The sequence below is a fragment of the Cyprinus carpio genome, chromosome A22 (assembly GCF_018340385.1).
Source record: "Cyprinus carpio isolate SPL01 chromosome A22, ASM1834038v1, whole genome shotgun sequence".
NCBI lineage: Eukaryota > Metazoa > Chordata > Actinopteri > Cypriniformes > Cyprinidae > Cyprinus > Cyprinus carpio.
Window position 1 is genome coordinate 8,521,447 of NC_056593.1, and position 12,222 is coordinate 8,533,668.

Consider the following 12,222-nt stretch of genomic DNA (forward strand, 5'->3'; position numbering starts at 1 on the left):
CAGGAGGATCCATGAAATGTTACCATCACACCCTCGAGCAAAACACAAGCACGGGTGGCAATAAAAGAGTCAAAGCCAAAATGAAGGTCTGGGATTGTGCTGGCCACCGACCGTCCTCCAGTGTCTCCAGCTTTCCTTTGATTAATTGAGTGACATCTACACCCTCGCTATTGAATGGCTGTTGTTGAGAGTCAGCGAAGGCTCATAATTCAATCTGCCAACTCAAGAGCCCAGTGAAGAAGATCACTCCAGCTTAATCTATCAGTTAATGCTGTTAATGTGCACGGATGAATTACAAAAGCAGCGGTTTGGCTTGGTGTTGCACTCAAGCGGGTATGTGTTGGGTCTGCTGCCGCACGCGTCTCTTGGGAACCGTGGCTTGGGTAATGAAGGACTCATTACTGATTCAAGAAGGACTGCGAGAGATACCTTTACACCCCCAACCTCAAGTCTCTAGTGAAGGTCAAACAATACCAGAGGGGTGGGTGTGTGTGTATGTGACCCCAATCTGTCTTTTATGCAGATTATAGTCAGATTTAGCATGACAGTATGCGATGCGACTCATTTTAATTCCATAATATGAGTTTTTAAAATTGTTGGTATTTGGTATTATTTGCTATTGGTAATTGATTTGGTTGTGATAAGTCAATGATAAATGTCAGAATCGACAAAAGGGATTCATGATGTCAGGTGACAAGGAAAGTCAATTTAGAGGTGGAGTTTATTTATTTATTTATTTATTTATTTATTCTTCTTGAACATTGAACATTGTTACACAGAGTGCTCTCAAGCAGTAAATATGACAAATTCTGTTTTTATCATTTAATATTTGAGTTATAATTTTATATTATTTTTGTAATATTTTACTTATTTCTATTATGTATAATAATTATTATATTATATTATATTATATTATATTATATTATATTATATTATATTATATCATTATTTAATGGAGATTCAACATATGAAATACAAGAAATTCATGATGCCATGAAAGAGAATGTTTTTTATATATAGTACATAACATGGATTTTACAACTTTGTCATTAATTTTTCTATATTTGTTTCATGTCGTATTATGTATTGATATTTATATGTAATTAGATATAAATGCAATATATAATTAATTATATTTAAGGGATATTGATATATTTAGATATTTAAGATGTTATGCTATTTATTTTAAAATAATGCACACATGCACAATATCATAAGTACAATATCAATATCAATATCCTTTAATATAATTATTATTTTTAGTTATAAATAATTCCATCTGCAAAAGACTGCCGGAGAAGATGGAGCATTCTGAGAAAAATTACAAACACTTTTTTCTTTAGATGTTAAATAATTTAAACCAATAAATAAAGACTGGAAATTGATTTTTGCAGTTTAATATTGAGTAGAAAAGATCAAAATATTTTTTGTGTATTGCAATAATTTTTTTCAGTGTCTCTAGAAAATGGTGTAAATGTAAAATTCTATAATACAATACAAACAGTACAATGCAAAACTATACAAATATAATACAAATAATGCAATACTAATACAAAAAGGTCCTGGGTGAACTGCAAAAGAAAAAGTTTATTTCAAAATCACGACTGTTGTTTGTTTGGCACATAACAGCAGTTGAACTCATGTTACTGCATTGGCATTCATGTCGTGTCTGGGTTCGTAATTATCAGATTATTCTCCCAGATTCAGACATTGGAACGGGCAAGCTCTGACAGCTTGGTAAACTCTGATTAAGCTGACCTCATCTCCTACGAATGTGCTGTCATTTGTTTGTCAGAACCTGCTTCTTTCTCCTTTATACAATAAATACCTTTTTTATATATTACAATCACAAACAACATGATGTCAGCACAACTGATGCTAAAACATAATTCCCAGATCCATTGGTTTCTCACCCTTCCCCCAGCAACACAGGCGGGGTAGAGGGGAGGAAGATTAGATTGACTCCCAAAGGTAAAACCAGTTTCCACCTCCAGCTGTAGGAGATATTGCAGGTGTTGTGTGTTTGCTTACCTTTAGCCCCAGTCTTAATAAAAACAGTGTTCCTTGTTCACAGGGTATTAGAGCAGGCTTCTGTTTTTATTTGTTATATTAAGTCATGCTATACTTAGTTTCCCACCTTACAGTTTTGGCAGAAAACTATGCTAGTGGATTAGTCTGAAAAATACTCTTAAATTTTTTATTTCTTTTTTTTTCACTAAATTTATGATGCCATTATTGTTAGATTTTAATATATATCTCACAACTTTCACTAACGTTTTTTTATAGTTACATAAATGTTAGGATGAAAGGTTCTCAAAGTAATGTTTATGGAACATTCTTATAACATTAATATTTGCTATACATTCTCATAATGTTGAGAGAAAAAGTTCTGAGATCGGCATTCTTGGAACGTCCGTATGATGTTATGTGTACTCGAGGAACGTTCTAAGAACGTTTTTTATAACCTTTAAATAACGTTCTAATCATGACAAGGCAAACTGGACATTTTAATGTTCTATGTTCTTAGAATATTAAAACTAAAAGTTGAAATAATTCTATATTTTGGGTGAAAATAACGTTAGTATAACATTCTACGAAATGTTTTTGTAACCTTTAAATAACGTTATAATCACAACAAGAAAACTGGACATTTAAACGTTCTTAGAAAACTATAAATAAACGTTCAAATAAGGCTATATTTTGGGTAAAAAATTGCTAATATTTGGGTAAAAATATAAATATAAAATGTTCTAAGAAACGATTTTGTAACCTTGACAAGAAATTTCTTCTCAGTATTCATGACAAGAAAACTGGACATTTTAGAAACATTTTGAAACAATTCTAACCTAAATTTGATCCTCTGGGGCGTTTACAAGATGGCCGCTGAGCTAGGACTTTCAGCAAAGTCAGGCTTTTTGAATGTAAAATTTATTTATGTATTAACCCTATTATCATTGCTTTTTTATACCAGCTCTAAACACATTTCGGTGATTGAGTTGAACATAATTTTATATTCTCTAGACACCTTGATTATAAAGGAAGCTGAATTCGTAGCATCTGGCTGCATGATGCAGTGTGCGTCTGGCATTGTGGGTAGGAGATTAAAATTTCCACACTGTTTCTCCTGCCTTTGGTTAAAAAAAAAATCTAAACTAAATGAATGACTGGAGATGTTTTGTCTTCTTTCTCACAAACATCAAGAGTATTAGCGACTGCCAAGTGCTGCACATAATTATACCCACTTTGTGGGTGGACAAGTTAACAATAGTGTTCTGTCTGCTTTTTAGACCATTATGTCTATCATGGAAAACTCATAATTAAACCACTGAATGCAGCAAAATTAATGAAAGACATAATTCAGTTTTAATGTATTTTTTTTTTTTTTTTTAAAGCCCTAATTGTGTTGCTGTCATTTGTTATTCAGGATAATTTGATTCAATATCTTCATACAATGTCTGGGGAAGAGGTACAATACAGTTCCAAGAAACATAAAAATATGTGCTAAACTGTGTGTGTATATATATATATATATATATAGATATATATATATATATATATATATATATATATAATAGATAAATACTACCGTTAAAAAGTTTGAGGATAAAGTCAGGATAATGTCTTTCAAAAAAAAAAAAAAAAAAAAATCCTGCTGCAGTAAATCTTATAAAAAGAAAATTCATTCTTACATATTAATTTAATGTGTGATAATGTGTTGGGTTTATTGTAATAATTATAATTGATAGTGTTATGACGTTTATTGTAATTAAACAATGGATCAAAAACAAGACTTGAATTTTAAAACAGTTACTGATATAATGCTGAAAAAATGATGTGACATACAGCCAAGTATGGTGACCCATACTCAGAATTTGTGCTCTGCATTTAACCCATCCAAAGTGCAAACACACAACAGTGAACACACGCACACACCGTGAACACCCATTTGTGCTGCGGCACCCGGGGAGCAGTTGGGGGTTCGGTGCATTGCTCAAGGGCACCTCAGTCGTGATATTGCCGGCCCAAGACTCGAACCCACAATCTTAGGTTTAGGAGTGAAACTCTCTAACCATTAGGCCACGACTTCTCCTGGTTGTGTAATAGTTTTCCCAAATTTTAAGGTTATGGGGAATATTAAGAGAATGTTCTTTTAAAACATCAAACACAACCTAAAACATTTTTTCATGAAAAACCTTTCCGGCAAATAAATATTCTCGCGTAGCCAGACTTTTAGACTGTAGGCAGAAGGTCCAGTTATCTTGGCCGCTTTGAATGGCCAAGGGCCGCCCAAGAGGCCATATGACTGACAGTTAAAGCAACCAATCATGGTTTCATTTTGTGCCGCGTCATGATTAGGTGCGTGGTAATGCCACCACAATAACAGACCGGAATGTAAAACTCTTAGACGTATTTTAAAGAGTCTATGCTGTGAACATATTTCACATACTTTTGAAAATCCAGCGTTTAGTTGATCCTGATAAGCGCTCATTGTCACAGTTGTAAACACATCATCATGGCATCTTTGTTTCCAGGCGGAAGGTTAAAGAACACGACACGAACAACTCCCGGAAATCCTGTAGAATTCAACCAATCCGATGAACACTTCGAAACTCTTGAAGTTTTTTTCAATTTTTTGTGCCTTATGCACCCCGGGCGCCACAACATAAATGGCTGCCCACACACTGTGTGTGTTCACGGTGTGTGTGTGTTCACTGCTGTGTGTGTGCACTTTGGATGGGATAAATGCAGAGCACGAATTCTGAGTATGGGTCACCATATTTGTCTGTATGTCACTTCACTCACTCACTCATCAGAGACTAGTAAATAAACAACTAACCGCAAAACGCTGTTCTGGGAATCAAAAACGAATGTTTCCAGAACAATGTGGGAACCAAAAGTTTGCTAGTTGGGACTACATACTATTTAAAGAAACTGCAAACGTTTCGATAAATTCTATGTTACATTGCTGACACATGGCCAGTTATTTTAAATTTTTAGCTCAATTTTGAGGAAAATTGTCAACATTTTGCAGTTAGATCTTAAAAATGGGATGAATAAAACTTCTGCTATTCTCGATCATTCATCAAACTGAAATTGGAAGCTCACGTCAAATGCTTACAGAACATAAGCATACTGTGCACATTACAGTTACAAGAGTAGTATGTTAGCATGCTGTTCTGAAGATTAGTATTAGTGCGCCATTAACACAGCGAACAGGGATCATTCTCAAAACGTTTTTTTTAAACATTCTTCCAGTAAAGTTAGTCAAATTTATGTTGGCTTTAATAACATTCTCAAAACGTTATGATCCTATAAACATTACTTATCCATAATTCATGGAACATGGTGAAACATTCAAAAGTAACATTCCCATAACGTTTGCGAAATTGATCAAATGGAACGTTCTCTTAATGTTTTCTCCAACATTCACATAACCAAGAAAAACTAGACTTTCGGGGAACATTTAGACGCAACGTTTGGGAACGTTACCAAAATGTTCTTAGAACATATTTTCATTACTGAAAAGTTGTTGAGATAAACTTAAACTCTGTAAAAGTTGCAAAGTCCGAGGAGCTGCCTTTTGAAATGCAAAAATAAGTTAAGGACAAGTAAAAAGTCTTGTAGACTTTTTTTTTTTATCGTTTGTCATTGTTTCTCGCTGGAAGTCGGCCCAAAACTAGGCCAAAGCGAGCCCAGCACACACTTCACTGTCATGATAATGTATTCAGTCTGTTGGCTGTGTTCTGTGAGGCGTTCAGTACGGTGCTCTCCACCGGTCTCCGCCGTCTAGTTTCAGATCTCTGCCGTCTCAGTAGTTGCCATGTGACCTGCGGAGGCTTGTTCCTGCAGCAGCTAGAGGTTCATGGGAAAGAATGCAATCATTCTTCCTGTCATGTGTGGTCATGCTTCACCTGCGTGTTTGATAGACAGAAGGTAAATGGTTTTACGGAGGCGTAATTATACTGTTTGCCTTAGTCTTACGAATGAGCGGCCACATGCAAAGCAGTTATGGGTCTAGGTACGTTGAGGCGTTGGCGCATGTTGGCATTTATCAACACACTGAGTTTTTAATATCGGTCTGATAAAAATTTTAGCCCTGAGATATAGCTGTCTGTCAGATTTTTGACTTTCAGTATAACATCTGCTCCACGCTGCAGCTTATGCAGACCAAGAGCCGCCAGTTAAACAATAATATTGAGAAAATGTATAGCAATTTAAAATAATGGGGGTTTTTTTTTATGCGTTTTTTTTTTTTATGTAATTTATTCCTGTGATGAAAAAGCTGAATTTTCAGCAGCCACTACTCCAGTCTTCAGTGTCACATGATCTTTCAGAAATCAGTCTAATATGTTGATTTGGTGTTCAACATTTCTTATTATCAGTGCTAAAACAGTTTATATTTTTTTTCTTTTAAAAATCGTGATACGTTTTTTCAAGATGCTCAAAAAAAAGCATTTCTTTAAAATAGAAATCTTTTGTAACATTATAAATGTCTTTACTGTCACTTTTGAATCAATTTAATGCATCCTTACTTAATGAAAAGATTTCATTTGTATTTTAAAAATATTATATACAGTAGTGCATGTAAATGTTTTGTGCTGATATTTTCCTTCTTTATTTAGATAAATGACTGTTACATCAACAATAACTCTTTATATTTCTGGTTTCTGACTTGCTGTATAAATAAACTTATAGCAGTAGCAATGCTAATATTATGTTTTAATTTTTTTTATGTTTAAGTTATTTCACAAATATATTTTGTTTTTACACCAGGGGATTGGTGTGGAAGGTGTAGGCTGGGGTAGGTGTAGACATTAATAAAACACAATCTAACAGGTAGAAAATTAAATTAGAAACATCTAAACTTCTCAGAACGCACCAAGTGCACCGCTGGTCATGTGACAAGAATCAACGAATCAGCTTCATCCTGTCCCGTAACAAAAATTGAAAGCTAAGCCAAGATGGAGGAAACAGCTGATCATAGCTGTACAAGGATTGCCATTTTTTAAATGAATTTATTAGCAGAGCTACTGCAAGGGATTTTTAGTGCTGGAAATCCATTTATTTTTTGCTGAAACTTCTGCGTCCTCATAGAGAGGAGGTCATGGTTGCCTAGCAGGCAGATGCCACGGGAGCGCAAGCATAGAGCGCAGGCTACAGAGTGCTTTGGAAAAAAGGAGAAAGCGGCGCCGCGCCTAGCGTTTTTTCCACAAACGTTTCAGGCGTCGTGACATGCAAATGCAATTTTGTTTGAAGGAGAATAACAAATTTTGCTGGACTTGGTTGAGACTAACGAGAACATTTGGCGAGTCCAATGATCAAGTCCGAGGAACAAGTCCGAGTACAAACACCAACGAGATCGAGACGATAGAAAAAATATCTCGAGCCTTGACCTCGAGTCTGAGACCCGGACTCGAGTACTACAGCCCTACACAGTATTGATATTAGGCATTCAAAAATGTAACATATTGCCTAACACCATAGCGACCTGCTAATGGCTGTTTCCAGAGGCAAACGAAAAACACAATATGTTAAATAAATAGATTCTCTAACATTCTCACTTTCAGCATCAGCAAAGAATCCTCAGTTTCACACGACTGCTACATATTTAATGTGATATTTATACAAACAATTCTGATCATTCCTACACATCTTTCCTGTTAAAGCCAACAAGCCTGCAGGCGTTTGCTCTCCAGTCTGATATAAATCGTATCCATTTACTATTTTAATTGGCATCATCAGATCTCCTCGCAGTGATTGTGAATAAATGAACTCTTTGTGTATTGTACACATGGGACAATGGCTATTGTATAAGAATCTCAGGTTGGATTTCACTGGGAAACAGGTGTGGACTGTTGTTTTTTCGTCTCGCCTTGCCTTGTTGCGTCTGGGTCAAATTTGTTGCAATATGAAGTAAACGGATGCCTCTGAAACATCAAACCGTGAATATGTTTGTTTGGGCCCAGACATCCTCGCATTAAGTCATTTGTTTGTGTCCATATGGACACTATGCATCATTTCATTGTGACACGTTAATGTGTTGCCGTCTGTGGTTTTGTGTTCGCGAGCGCAGCGGCTCTCGGGCTCGTAGGCTGGTGATGATCTGATATATGGCCCTGCTCATCTCCTGTTTGCAATGCACAGTATGTTCAACCGAGAACATTATGTTGTGTGTGGTAGATGCACCAAAGTGCATTTGTCACTGTAAGCACAATGGATTTGCTCTCAAAAGTGGTCCTTCTTTCATCAAAGGATTGATTTTTTTTTGTTGTGTCACTCAAAAATAAAAATATTCCAAAACTCTGTTTTCACAGCGATGGCACAAAGAACCATTTAGGGTTCCGCCAAAGAACCCTTTCAGAACAAGTTCTTACAAAAAAAGGTTCTTTGTTGGCATTGATGGTTCCATGAAGAAACCATTACAGGGAACCATTTCCACAAACGGTCTGCGAGAAAAGGCCTTCTTTAGATTTAAAATGTTCATCCCACGAAGGGAAAAAAATGGTTCTTTTATGAAATGTTTATTCGAAGGTTCTTTGGAGAACCTTAATGGTTCTCCTACGGCATCCTGGTGAAAACTCTTTTCAAACCTTTATATTTTAAAAGTGTAGATTATTAACAGTGTCTCACATTTACACTTTATTTCTTTCTTTATGGACATGAGAAAAGCATCCATAGAACCTTTCCATTGCACTAAAGTTTTTTTTTATAGTGGCGATAAGTTCGTTAGATTAATTAAATATATCCTTTACACTAAGAAAATAGTTGTTCTAGACAGGTTCTTTGTGGGAACCCAAAATGGTTCTTCTAGTGAGTTGTTACACTCTTAAAAAATAAAGGATTTTTATTGGCATGATGGTTCCATGGAAGAACCTTCAAATCCATGGAACCTTTCCATTCCAAAAAGTTTCATTATAGTGGAAAAAAAAAAAGGTTCTTTAAAAATTGTTTAAATCTTCTAAATAAATGGTTCTTTTAACAACTATTCATTGAAAGGTTCTAGGGTACGACGGCGTTTTAGTGCCACATTAAAAAAATTTAAAAAATCTAAGATTACGAGATTAAAGTTGTAATATTTCAAGAATAAATTAGAGATTATGAGAATAAAAAGTCGAAATACTATGAGAATAAAGTCGAAATATTACGTGCATAAATCGAAATGATTCGAGAAATAAAGTTTAATGTTTCGGTTTTTTCTTTTTTTAGAGAATAAAGTCGAAAATTGTTCGATAATAAAGTCAAAATATGATGAGGATAAAGGTCAAAAATGTGTCAAGAATAAAGTCGGAATGTTTTGGAGAATAAAGTCGAAATGTTTTGAGAATATTTAATGTCTAGTGTAAACTTGCTTAGTATGTGCTTTCTATTCTTTAAGCTGATGATGAAGACAGGGTGTAGAACAGACAAGATAATGTACATAATTGCACAGAGGGCTACAGAATCTGGTTTGAGCCAGTTCTGCAGTGACTGGCAAGAGAGGTTAAAACAGGATCAACTCAAGTGTATGAAAAAACCCAAAATGGTTCTTCTATTGCATCGCTACACCCTTAAAGGTCCTTTTATAGTTGTAAAAGTTTCTTCACACTGAGAGAAAATGGTTCTTTAAAGAGCCCAAAATTGTTCTTCTATTGTATCGCATTGAAAATCTTGTTTAAATGTGATATCTGAACCTAATTCTTACACATTTTGTTCATTTTTCTTGCTTCTTCCTACAGTGCTCGCTAAAAAGGAAGTCCATGTACGAATTCCACCACAGGAAGCCTTTATCCCAATCCAGCCCCAACTCCCAGACCCCAAAACCGCAGGTCGCTGCGCAATAGTTTGGAGTCGTCCACATCCCAAACTTCTCTTCTGTCTTATTTCTTCCTCTCTCTTTACTCCATAATGGCGCAGTCTCCTTCTTTAGGGGCCTTGATGGATTCGGGACGCCACATTTAAAAAGAGACCTGTTTTTACATGTCAAAGCGCTGCATTCTGCACTAGGCCTTCGAAGTTCTGGAAAACCTTCGTCTTCTGATCTCAACTAGATGGTTCAGTAAGTTCTCTTTATGTCAGCCCTGCTCACAGGATGTGGAATATTCCAAAAAATGGTTATTTGTATGCACTGGTCTTGTTTGTAAGGGTTGATGTAGCTCCTCCCAGTATCACTATACCTGGGGTGAATTTTACAAAGTTGTATTTCACCCCAAAATATATCAATATAGGCTTAGCTACCTGAAAATATTTTTTAGAATTCATGAAATGTCATGCCAATTCAGCAACATTAAGATTTTTCAAATTCTAATACCATAAATCTGAAAAAAAATAATTAAATAAATCAACAAAAATCAAAACTTTCCCTGAAATATACGTAATGACAATTATAATTATAATTACCAAGGAAGGAAAATGCACAAATCGCCATACTAAAATAATAAAGCTAAACGCAAATAAAATTAGTCTTAATCAGTCCTCAAAAAAAGTCCCTTATTGTTCATTACATAAAATTATTATATTTTATTCCCTTGATTCTGAGGATGAAAAACCACGCAAGCCAGCTGTACAGATTGACCCACCTGTTAGTGCATTGGGCTTTTGTGTAAAAAATCAATTTGTACCTTTAAACATTTTTTTTTTTTTTTATTATACTGAAATATATGTATACAAAGGTGCATAAGATAGTCTGGGTTATGCTTTTGATTAATTCTGAGGACACTAAAAACCCTTTAATTCTTTAGTACAATCTTTCATAACATTGGCATTTAACCCTTTCTTAGATGCGCAACAGTTTCCTACATACAGTAGGCTCCATTGGTTTGTTTTGACAAGCTTTCGCTGTGATTGTCACAGTTCTAAACCTTAGTTTGAATCCATTAATGCTCACTTCTACACATAGCTCGACTGCGCCGCGTGTCGTTTGTTACTGTAAGGTCAACTAAATCGATCAAATAAACATCATATTCTTCAAAGTATACACGTTAATTTTGATTCGATCTCTCCCTCTATCTCTCACTAGAATCTCACTCTTGCCCAAATGTAAATTTTTAGTTTTCTGAAAGTCCGGCAACCTCAGCTGGGCAAACATCAAACCTCTGAGCCCCGCTTTTTCCCTCGTCTAGAGGTTATTTCTATTTTCCCGTCTCGGGGACGCTTCCCTTTACATCCCGGGTTTTGTAGCCTATGTCTATATATTTTTCAGTCCCGATCTGGACCCGGTTTGTATCAATTACATAATTTCTGGACAACATGTGCCCTAGCCCCTGAAGCGCCCCTGCCTAACTGGAGTCTATGTTTCAGCAATAGCTCTAAAACCATGTCGCGAGCAGAAACGCAATTGAGTCTTCATGTCTTTCAGCAAGACATGTTGTACATTATGTGCGGTTTGATTAGATATGTCTTATTATTTAGATGCCATATAAAGCGTATGAAACATTCTCCCTGGTCTCCAGCCGACGTAAAACCCTTAATTTCGCCATTGCTGCGTTTTGTGCAACCAAAGTGCAGTCGGCAACTGTCATAGGAAATGCTGCCTTTGGCAATGCTTCTGAGCTCAAAAGGTCAGGGCTTTGTTAGTCTCGTTATTATCGGCCAATGATGACTCATTTTCAGGGGCGCGTAGGTGAGGAGGGGTGGGGACCAGGGACATGTATCACTACCAATATCCAGCGATCTACCAAACCTGTAGCACACTTAATTTGGATCAGTTTAGCTAAAGATAGCCTAGTCAGCCTGTATAATTCCTGACTCGTCATACCATTGATGATTCCTAAGAAGTTTTAAGTAAATATGATAGAAACCTGCGAGCAATTCTCCTATCTCTCGCTCTTCTCTCTCTCTCTCTCTCTCTCTATTCTCTCTCCTCTCTACAGCCAGCTATAGAAATGTACATATATGAAAACCAGTGCGTGCGGTTTAGCTGTAAAGCAAGACTCATGTTCACAGTTGTGTTGCGTTAATAGCCACAGTAAACAGCCAGGAGTATTAGGTGCGTACATTGTCGTTGTGAGCCACTTCATCTTCTTTCTTAGCAGCTGTGTAAAACCGTGTAATTGAAATAAACCCGCGAATATTTCTAGTGCACTTAATCAGGGGATCGTGTCTTTCGACTGAAAAATAAACATGCTCTCAAAATATCCTGTGTTCTCGCCTCCGCGCCTACGCCCCACTCACTCTGTTGAGGCAACCAAAGTCCACCACTTGAACCCACTCAAAACTCAATGGCAGTGCGGGATTTACGTGCCA

At 36.1% G+C, this 12,222-nt stretch overlaps 1 pseudogene; it reads left to right on the forward strand.

The window, feature by feature from the left end:
* The window catches only part of LOC109047279, a 41,044-nt pseudogene extending 31,158 nt beyond the window's left edge, over positions 1–9,886 (forward strand).
* Positions 9,887–12,222: the final 2,336 nt, after the last annotated feature.